The following is an 11,265-nucleotide window of genomic DNA, read 5'->3' on the forward strand; positions in this document are numbered from 1 at the left end:
GATTTTTCTTTCCCCTTCAACCTTAATAGACATTTTGGCTGAGTAAAGTAATCTGGGTTGGCATCTGTGGTCATTTAGAACTGGGAATACTTTGGTCCAGGCTCTTCTGGCTTTCATAGTTTGCACTGAAAAGTCAGCTGTAATTCTAATGGGTTTGCCCTTATATATGACTTTTGTTTTTCTTTTGCAGCTTTCAGTATTCTCTTTGTTCTGTATGTTTAGTGTTTTTACTATGATGTGCCATGGACAGTTTCTTTTCTGGTCCTGTCTATTTGGTGTTCTATACGCCAAACAGATATTTGTATGGGCATATCTTTGTTTAATTTTGGGAAATTTTCTTCTACAATCCTGTTGAAGACCTGGTCCATATCATTATCCTGAGATTCTTCTCCTTCCTGTATGCCTATGATTCATAACTTTGGTCTTTTTATGGTGCCACTGAATTCTTGCATATTCCATTCTTGTGTTTTCTTAACTTTTCATAATCTTTGCTTGAGTGGTCTAATTCATCCACTTTATCTGCCAGTCTTGATATTCTGTTTTCCATTTCATTCATCCTATTGGTGAGGCTTTCTCCTGTCATTTCTAATTGGCTTACTGAGTGTTTCACTTCCTTCTTCATTTCAGCCTGAGTATTCTTCAATATTTCCAACTCTTTTCTGAATTCATTCAGAAGTTTATCCCTATCTTCCTTCAGTTCTTTGATTTCTTTGTGTGTTCTTTAAATTCACTGAATTCTTTTATCATGTTTATAATTGTTCTTTTGAGTTCCATATCCTGTGTTATCTCTAGGGGGTGCTCATTGTCCTCCTCTTCAGAATTGTTGGTACTTGATGTGGATATATTATTTTGGTTTTTCATGTTATTATTTTTTCTCTGTGACTCTGACATGTGAATTTCTTATGTAGTTCCTGATTAATGTGTGAAACTCAAGCCTTCCTTTGTTGAGTTTAGGTCTGATTCTTTTTGTAAACTTTATGTACCTCTGTGGTTTACTTGTTGGGCATGAAAAGCTGGTTGGTCTAGGCTTCAGGTTCTCTCTTTTGATTTTATATTGGAGTGTCCAAATTGCTTTCATCTTCAGGAGTTCCCCCAGAGTCCCAAGTTGGATGAGGATCAGATGCTCTCAGGCTTTTTCCTAAGGTCTGGATCCCTCCAGGAAAGATGCTGGCCTCAGGAACTTAGGGGCTGGGTTGGCCTTGGAGCAGGGCCCAGGAAAGATGCTGGTCCCAGGAGGCTGGTGGCTGTGCCACCAAGGAATGCAAAGGGAGGTGGGGACGGGAAGAGGCCTGGAGGGTTCCTGGGGACTGCAGGGAGGAATTGGGTTGGCCTGGATGCAAAGGATCAGGAAGCAGTGGGGATTCTGGGCCAAGACGTCAGTCCAGGGGTCTGGGGTGCCAAGACAAGAAATGTGCCAGTGCCCATGCTAGGAGGAGAGATGGGGTGGGGGATCTGGGAGGGTAAATGGGACGGGGGGGGTCAAGGCACAGTGGCAGCCGTGCGATTAACCCAGGAAAGATGCTGGCACCAGGAAGCTGGTGTCTCTGCTGCCTAGAAATGCAAAGGGAGGTGGGGGCAGGCAAAAAAAAAAATATTTAAAAAACTTTGTGTGTATAGGTGTATTGCCTGCATGGATGTAAGTGCACCAGTGTCATACAATGCTTGTGGAGGTCAGAAAAGAGCATTGGATTCTCCTGGAACTGGAGTTATGGATGGTTGTTAGCCACCACGTGAGTGCTGGGAATCAAACCCAGATCCTCTGTAAGAGCTGTCATTTCTCTTTACCTTCTTAACCACCGAGCCATCTCCCCAGCCCCTCATTAGTTAGTTGTTTTTTTGGAGACAAGATCTCACTATATCCTTGGCTGGCCTGGCTCTTGATTTGTAGGCCACGCTGGCCTTAAACTCTTTGCCTCCCTAGTGCTGGAATTAAAAGCATGTGCCTCCATGCCTGGCCTTCATTTTATTTTTAATTTTTTTCAATTTTTAAAAAACCTTATGAGTATTTTGCCATGTATATAAGTGTACCCATGCCATGCAAAGTCCATGGAGGCCAAAAAAGATTGTTGGATTCCCTGAAAATGGAGCTGATGGAAGGTTGTTAGCCACCATGTAGGTGATGGCAATTGAACCTGGTTCCTCAGGAAGAGCAGCTGAGTCATCTCTCTGGCCCCTTATTTTATTTTTTTGTGACAGGGTCTCACTTTGCAGCTCTGGCTGGCTGGAACTCAGTATGTAGATGTGGAAGGCTTTGAACTTACAGAGATCTACCTGCGTCTATACTGTGTGAGTATATAAGTATGTATGATGTGTGGGAGCGTGTGCATTTCATGGCACCATGTGGAGGTCAGAGGACAAATTTCCTCTTCTACCTTTATGTGAGTTCTGAGGATTGAACTCAGGTCATCAGGTTTGCATGGCAAGTTCTTTACCTATTGAGCCATTTCACTGAACCTGTCAACTTTAAATGTAACTGCTGGCTATAGCAATTTTGGTAGGCAGCTAGTTACTTTCAGAGCTTAAAATATATCATTCCTTGATAGTCCTGGCTTTTAGGGTTTCTGTTGAGATGTTTGATGTTATTTTGATGTGTCTGTCTTAGTGAGCTGGCATTTTTGTCTTACAGCTTTTAAAATTATGATTTTGGCATCTTGAGTATAGCCATGTCTTTTTTTTTTTTTTTTTTTTTTTTTTTTTTTTTTGTATGAGTTTCTAAATGCCTCTTGTGCTTAGATGTCCATTTCTTTCTCTAGGTTTGGGAAGTTTCCTGGTATAATTTGAACCAATTTTCTGTCTTTAGTTTTTCTCTCTGCCTGTTCTTCATGTTTTCTTAGGCTTTTGTATCCTTTTATTTAAATGTTACTTTACTGATTTTTTTTGAGATAGGGTCTTGCTATGTAGCCCAGGTTGGCCTTCAACAATGGCAACTCCCCTCCTTAGCTTCTTGAGTACTGGTATTACAGGTGTGCACCACCATGATTGACTTTATGTTTGGCTTTTAAAATCATATTCCAGTGTTTGAGTTGTGGTCATGCTAATTTTGTTGTTTATTGATGTCTAAATGTAGTATTATTCTCTTGATCTTGTCCTCCATCCCTGATATTCTTTGTCCTGTTTGATCTAATCTATTGGTTGTGCTTTGTCAACTGTGTTTTAAAATTTTTTCTTTTTTGGTCTTTTTTAGACAGGGTCTCCTTGCAGCCCCAACTGGCCTGGAATTCACTATGTAGGCCAGGCTGCTCTTGAACTCACAGAAATCCACCTGCCTCTGCCTCTCGAGTGCTGGGATTAAAGGCGTGTGCCACCATCCCCAGCTAATTTTTCTTTTTGTCAAGACAAGGTCTCATGTAGTCCAGGCTGCCCTCAAAATTGCTATGTAACCAAGGAGGAACTTGAATTTCTGATTCTCCTACCTCCTTCTCTTAAGTACAAGGATTACAGGCATATGCCACAATGTTTGGTTCATTATTTCATTCATTTTTAAATTTTCAACAATTTTTGTTGTTTTTTGAGACAGGGTCTCACTATATAGCAATGGCTGGACTGGAACTCACTATGTACAACAATCTTGTCTCAAACTCACAGAGATCTGCCTTGCTTCTGCCTCCTGAGTGCTGGGAATAAAGGTGTGTGTCACCAAGTCCAGTCATTTCCAATACTTTTCTCCAAATCTCAGTTTCCTTGTTGAATTTCTGATCCACATTTCTTTCTCACCCATAGTTTTCTCATCTCACTGTTGACTTTCTTTTCTAGGCTCTGAAATGATTTCCTTATTTCATGCATTTTCTTATTTATATTTTCTTTGAAGTAACTGATGTACTTAAATTTTTATTGAATTTTTGCATATTTCATTCATAAAATCATCTTTATACCCCTTCGCTCTTTCCCTTTGGCACCCTCCCATAGCCCCCCCACTGGAGTTCATACATTCTGTCATTTGTATTAATAAGGCCTATTACGTAGTGTCCTCAGATGTCCCTCAGTGCAAGTTCATCCACCAGGGTTTAGTCAGCCTATCTAGTCTCGCTTTTTAAGATCAGCTCTTTCTCACCCAGCAGTTATCAGCTGCCAATAATTCTTCAACTAAGATTGGGGTTTGTTGTTCATTTCCACAGTTCTGTGTTGGGCTTTTGTCTGCCTAATTTTGCATGGGTCTTGTACATGTTGATACCATTGCTGTAGGTGTGTATGAGAAGAGTCTCAGCTGCCTGAAGGATCATTGAAGTAACTGATTTCTTTAAAAATTTTTATTTTATGTATGAATGTATTGCCTGCATGTATGTAAGTGCACTTGTGTCATGTGATTTCCTTGGAGGCCAGAAGAGGGAATCAGATCCCTGGAACTGGAGTTTCTGATGGTTGTTATTTGTGTGGATGATGGGAACTGAACCTGGGTCCTCTCAGTATTTAGTTCTGGCTGGTCTGGAATTTGCTATGTAGACCAGGCTGGCCTCGAATTCACAGAGGCCTGCCTCTGCCTCTTGAGTGCTTGCTGGATTAGGCTGAGTTATGGTCTTCTGAAGGAGTCCTTTTGCCTTACTTTTTCATGTTTCTTGTGTTTCTCTTTTGTGACTTACCTCTATTGGTTTAGATAGCTCTTCTGGATTTATTTGGGGATCTTAGTGAGCAGTCTATTCTTGAGGGCTCAAACCCCAGCACCATTCAGAGAAGAAAACAAATTGTTCTAATAGCAACACCATCAATCTGAACAAGCTATAGAAATATCCTAAATTTTTGAGGTAGTCACAAGACCCCATCCCTAGCTAGGAGCTATTGACAGTTGTTGATGGCTGCTGGAGGAGAAGAATACATTTTTCTTTGGGGGCATGGTGACTGATAGGTTGCTTATACTCCTGTGGATAGCACTATACCCATGTGTATTTCACAGCAATAATTGGGCTCAGTGCTTTATAAAAATAAAAACAAAAAGAGAACATGAATATGAGAAGGGGAGTGTGTTGGGGGGATTCAGGAGGAGTTGGAGGGGTCTAGGCAGCAGATATGATCAAGATATGTTGTACACATGAACAACATATGAAATTGTTAAAGAATATACAAAAATATTGTTTAAAAAAATAATAGAGGAGCTGGAAAGCTGGCTCAGTGGTTAAGAGTATTGGCTGCTCTCACAGAAGTTCCCAGTATCCATACTGCAGCTAACAACTGTCTCTAACTCAGACCATGGGATCTGACACCCTCCTCTGGCTCCCATCAGCATTGCATGCATGTGGTACCTACACAGATGAAGGCAAAATACTCATACACATAAAATAAAAATAGTACTTAAAAAAAATTTAGGACCAGAGAGATGCTCAATGGGTAAAGGCACTTGTCACTAACCCTGAAGACCTAAGTTCCATCTCTGGGAACCACATGGTAGAAAGAGAAAACAGATGCCTGCATGTTGTCCTCTGACTTCCACAGGAGCACCATAGTACTCGTATACACACATGCACATGTGCACACATGTAAACACACCCACATGAACAAATGTAACAATTTTAAAAAAAATTTAAAAGAAATTACTTAAAAGATTAATGCTCACTAATAATATCACCAACGAACATAGAACAGGAAATTGTAAAAACAATGTAGATGTGGTTCTATGAAGTTAAAAATTATTTAGGATAAATGTAGAAATAGTAAATGAGTGAGATAAATGAAGCAGGTAGGAAAGGCGAAAATAGAGGAAAAACGAGGTTAAATGAAAAAATGAGGGGCTGGAGAGAGGGCTCAGTGGTTAAGAGCACTGGTTGTTCTTGCAGAAGACGTGGTTTGAATCCCAGCACCCACATGATAACTAACAACTATCAGTAACTCCAGTTCCAGGAGATCCGACACCCTCTTCTGTTCTCTGCAGGCACTACACAACTTGGGTGCACTTGCATACATGCAGGCATAACATTCATATACATAAAATAAAAATAAAATTTTTTTAAAAATAAAAAATGAGCAGAGGGACTTTGAGAGATGGCTCAGTGGTTAGAAGCATTTCCTGCTCTTTCGGAGGACCTGGGTTTGGTTCCCAGCATTCACATCAGACAGTTCAGTACAACTGCCTGTAACTCCACCTCCAGGGGATGTAAGACCCTCTTCTAGGATCCATGGGCACCCCTCACATGTGCACTCATGCCCATATGCACCCCCACACACAAATAAAAATAAATCTTTTAAAAAACTAAAGGGCTAGAGAGATGGCTCAGTAGTGGAGAGCTTACTGCTCTTGTAGAGGACCTAGGTTCAGTTCTCATCACCTACATCAGTCAGCTCACAATCACCTGTAGCTCCAGCTCCATGGGATCTTATATCCTCTTCTGGCCTCTATGGTCATTGCTTGACTGTAGGAAACCAGGATGGCATGCCCTAGGGTGAGATGAGCCTAAAATTTTTTAATTCCAGGCTACATTCTCTGCTAAATGGGGGGGGGGGGGGCTGAAAACAGCAGCTCCGATATCCCTGTCTTGCAGAACACTGCAAGGCTGGCAAGAGAAAATCAGTCAGGTCAAAAGTTTAAGCTGCTGGGGCTGGAGAGATGGCTCAGTGGTTAAGAACACTGGTTGTTCTTGCAGAACAAATCCCAGCACCCACATGGCAGCTAACAACGGTCTGTAAGTTCAGTCCCAGGGGATCTGACAGCCTCTTCTGACCTCCATGGGCATTGCATGACACGGGTGCACTTACCTACATGCAGGCAATACATGTATACACATAAAATAAAAATAATAAATACAATTTTTTTACAAAGTTAACAAAAAATTTAGGCTCCTTGCTCTGTGGGAAAGCATCTTTGTCAACAGCACTCAGTTCATCTCCCTATCCTGAACAAATAACTCAGCTATCATTAGCTAAGAGATTAGGCCAGGTTAAAGGTTTACTCCTGAGCTAAAAGCTAAAAGTTTTACCATGCTTTTAGCCCTAAGAAAGAAAACACTGTGGCCAATAAAATACCAGATAGGCATTGGTAACCTTGAGTAAAAGTTTAAGCATCCTGCTGGCACTAACAAAAAGGCTGTATGTCCTGTTTCTTTGTGCCCAAAATCTTTGTATGTGACTGCCAAACCCCACGACTGCCAGCTCCTTGTAATGTACAAAAACCCTCTGAATTTTGTAATAAACGGCTTATGTGAAGGAAATCATAAGTCCCAGAGTTCTTACTCTGTTGTGGACACAGTTTCTCTGCCCCAGAAGCAAGGTTCCCCACTGAGCAAAGTAAACCCAAGTGCTGATACGACACAGATGCACTTATTGCATACATGTAGGCAAAATACTCTCATACACATAAAATTTAAAAAAATTAAAAATATGATTAAGCCAGGTTTGGTGTCATATGCCTTTAATTCCAGTACTTGAGAAACAGAGAGAGACAGGTGGATCTCTGTGAGTTTGAGGCCAGCCTGGTCTACATAGTGAGTTCCATGCCAGCCAGTGCTACATAGTGAGACCGTATTTCACACACAATATCTATCACCCACCTATCTATCATCTATCTATTATCTATCTATCTATCTATCTATCTATCTATCTATCTATCTATCTATCTATCTAATTAAAGAGAGTAGAGAACATCATGAAGGGGAAGAGGAATGAGCTAGCAATTAGAAAATAAAGACTGAGGGCTGAAGAGGTGGCTTAGCAGTTAAAAGCACTTGCTGTTTTTGCAAAGGTCTGTGGTTTTGTTGCCAGCATCCACATAATGGCTCACAGCCATCTGTCTCCAGTTCCAGGAGATTCAGTGCCTTCTTCTGGCCTCCAAGGGCACCAGGCATGCATGTGGTACACGTTCATACATGCAGGAAAAATACTCATAAACATAAAATCCTTAAAGATTGAATACTAATTCCGATGCATAAACAAAATTAGATAAATTTAAAAAGTGAAATAAAAATTGAAAACATAAAAATGATTTGAAAAACAAAGTCAAAACAGTAACACGAGTAAGAAGAGGAAAAGAGGGGGTGTGGGGAGAGAAGATTGTCCAATAATGATAAATATGTAAGCAAAATTAGATAAATGTATAAAGAAGAATAAAAACTAGAAACATGCAACCTTTGAAAATAATAAGCCAGCCAGGGAGGTGGCTCAGTGGGTAAAAGCACTAGCCACACAAGCCTGACAACCCGAGTTTGATCCTCAAAACCCATGTAAAAAGCCATATTTAGTGCAGGAATTCCAGCACTTTTACAATGAGATGGGAGGTGGAGAATTCATTGGCTGGAAGGTCAGAGGCTGGGTAGCCTAGGGTATATAACACAGCAACAGAAATAAGAGAGACCCTGGAAGGTGTGAACCAACTCTCGAAAGTTGTGACCTCTACATGCACACTGTAGCGTGTGTACACCTGCATCTGCTCACGTGCTGCACACACACAGACACACATGGAGATTGTGTTAGATCAAAATACTATTAAAGGTACAGTATAAAAAGGAGGAAAAACAAAGGACATTAAAAGTGTTAAGAATTTTTTCTGAGTCCTCTAATATGGTGGAGGCTGCACTTGTGTGAACTTGTAGATGCTCTTCACTGATTTATGGTGGTGCTTAGCCTGTATTGGAAAGTATCAGATGTCTGCTAGAGCTGTCTTCACTTCAGTAGCTCCTCTTTATACCAGGAGCTTCTGTGGGCCACACTTAGCTTTGCAGTCTGTTGGCAGGACAGGTTCTCCTACCCTCTCATGACTCCCTGGTTTGTATACTCTAGGATGGCTTTAGGTTCTAGCCAGGGCCTGATATCCAAGTACATTTGGGAGTACAGGAAGCAAACATAACATTGAATTGCACAGGTGGATTCACTCTGTATTGTGAAAACCTACTGAGCTTTAAATACTCTGCTGGATGAATAAAGCTATGAATGTAAAGCTGTCTGCTGGAGCTTCAAACTCTCAGTCTATATAGCAGTAAACTTTGCAGTAGATATGCAGCTCCAGAGGCCTCAGACTTAGGCTATCCAGCTATTCTGAGGTGATGTGGCCAGATCCTAGCCACTGAGGGTTGAGAGTACCTCTCCTTGTATACTTCACTATCTTGAGTCAATCTTCTGGTCTCCTGTACCTTTCAGCTTGTATGTGACTCTCCCACTTGAAACAACTGCCTCCCAAGACTGTTTCTCATCCTGGGGCTATGGCAGGTTCACTTCAGGCTCCCTGACAATCATTCCTTGTTCTTATGCCCCAAGGGTAGCTCAGTGTTGAATAGGCTCCCTCTGGAGAAGGCACCAAACCACAGTCCTCCAAGACATGGAAAGAGATAAGACGGAATTCCTTTTCAGTGCTGACCTCAATTGGAGGTACAAGAGAACATGGGCTTGCCCAGTGGGTAGGACTGCCAGTCTCTTTTCACTGGGGCTGCTGGCCTTACATTTTGGATGAGGCTTCTTTTTCCGCAGCCAGTGAGCAGTGCAGCTGGAGCTTTGTTTCTTTTTGCTAAGTTTCCCTTCAGTTTCTTACCTTTTGTGAATGTCCAATGTGCTCTTCACTTTCTCTTTGGAATGGTTTATTCTTTGTTATCCTGTCTCCTCACTTATTGCATCTCATGGAAATAGTGTCTAGTGTGATTTTACCTGCAGTTCTCCTAATTTCTTCTTTTTTTAGGTGATAGCACCTCTGATGTAAGGGTAAAGATTTCAGAATAATCAGCTTTTTTTATATTGCCCAGATTGGTCTCTAACTCACTTTGCAGTTTAAGTTGGCCTCAACTTTTGATACTCCTGCCTTAGACTCTCGAGTGCTAGGATGACAGGAATGGGCTACCACATCCAACTTCAGAATAATCAGCCTTGAAAGAATAAAATTGTATACGTGAATAAATTCATTAAATGGCCATGATGTGCCTTTTAAAGATACAAACAATTCCTAAAATTAGACCTTTAGTAGTGTTTATTCCTTCTTTGGGGATTGTGACACTAGTTACAAAGACTCACATTCTATTTAAGTATCCTTCTCAAACTGGGAACATGAGAAGGTTGTCTCTGAGCAGCCACTATTTCTGGAAATGGTGTTCTTGGAGCACAATCATGGTGCTTCAAGGGAGCTAATCTCAGTCTCTTTTGTTACAAGGAGAATGACAAGTTTCCTTTTCCTATAATTTCACTATAAACTACAGGAATATTCAAGATGTCTTCAGTATTGTAGATAATTAAAGGAGCATTGAAGAACTAAGTTTCAGTTTGGTCAAATTTCCCCTCTCAAAGGCAGCTACTTGAGAACTGTCTTCATAAATAGGATATATCTTCTTGTAGACATCTTGTATACATCTGAGCAAAGAGGGCACAAAAGTGCTTTCCCTTAATCCCCAAAGTTAATATGAAAGTCAAGTCATAATGTGACACTGTATTAAAAATATAAAAATACCCTTTCTGCTGGTGTAGCTGCCATGGTGTCCGTGAAAAAGCGTGTGGTAAAAGGGGGCAAAAAAGCAGGTTTTGAAGTTTATCCTTGACTATACCCGCCCTGTAGAAGATGGAATCATGGACGTTGCCAATTTCAAGCAGTTCCTCCAGGAGGGAAAGTGAATGGTAAGTCTGGGAACTTTGGTGGAGGGGTTGTCACCAATGAAGGGAGCAAGAGCAAGCAAGATCACTGTCACTTGCGAGGTGCCTGTTTCCCAAAGGTATTTGAAATATCTCACCAAAAAATATATGAAGTAGAATAATCTATGTGATTGGTTATGCATAATAGTTAACAGCAAAGAGAGCTATGAGTTACACTACTTCCAGATTAACCAGGATGAAGAGGATGAGAAAAATAAGGCTTAAAACTCATTGATCTGGACTATTTTGTATGAATTCAATAACAAAATTTAGGAACAGATCCTCAAATGACCGTAAAAGTAAAAATAAATTAGTTTTCCTGGGCCAACTGTATGGCCTTAAACACCCAAAAGAAAGTATAACCAAAGATTAAAGGGGCCAATATAATTTTTTAAGAGTCCATATATAGCCAAAGGCTACATAACAAGCAACAATGCCAGATAGGAGATACCTTCTTTTGAGTAGTTGGCCAGGGTGGCCAAAGGGACTCCCAGATAGTAACCCAGCGTAGAACTGGGAAAATGAACAGCAGACCCCAATCTTATCTAAAAGAATATTGACAACTGATTGCTCCTAGATGAGGAACAGCTGACCTTCCTAAAACAAAGACCTCTAGATAGGTTGACTAGATTCACTGGATGGACAAGTACTGGGGAACAGCTGGGGATGCCAACAACACAGTGGACAGTAGCAGGGATGACAGAGTATAAGGGCTCTAGTTGCGGGGGGAGGTTATGGGAG

At 41.0% G+C, this 11,265-nt stretch overlaps 1 pseudogene; it reads left to right on the forward strand.

The window, feature by feature from the left end:
• The first annotated feature begins 10,367 nt into the window (after window positions 1-10,367).
• Window positions 10,368-10,749, forward strand: LOC103732686 (annotated as a pseudogene).
• Window positions 10,750-11,265: the final 516 nt, after the last annotated feature.

Source organism: Nannospalax galili, unplaced genomic scaffold (genome assembly GCF_000622305.1).
Source record: "Nannospalax galili isolate Female #2095 unplaced genomic scaffold, S.galili_v1.0 scaffold1430, whole genome shotgun sequence".
Taxonomy (NCBI): domain Eukaryota; kingdom Metazoa; phylum Chordata; class Mammalia; order Rodentia; family Spalacidae; genus Nannospalax; species Nannospalax galili.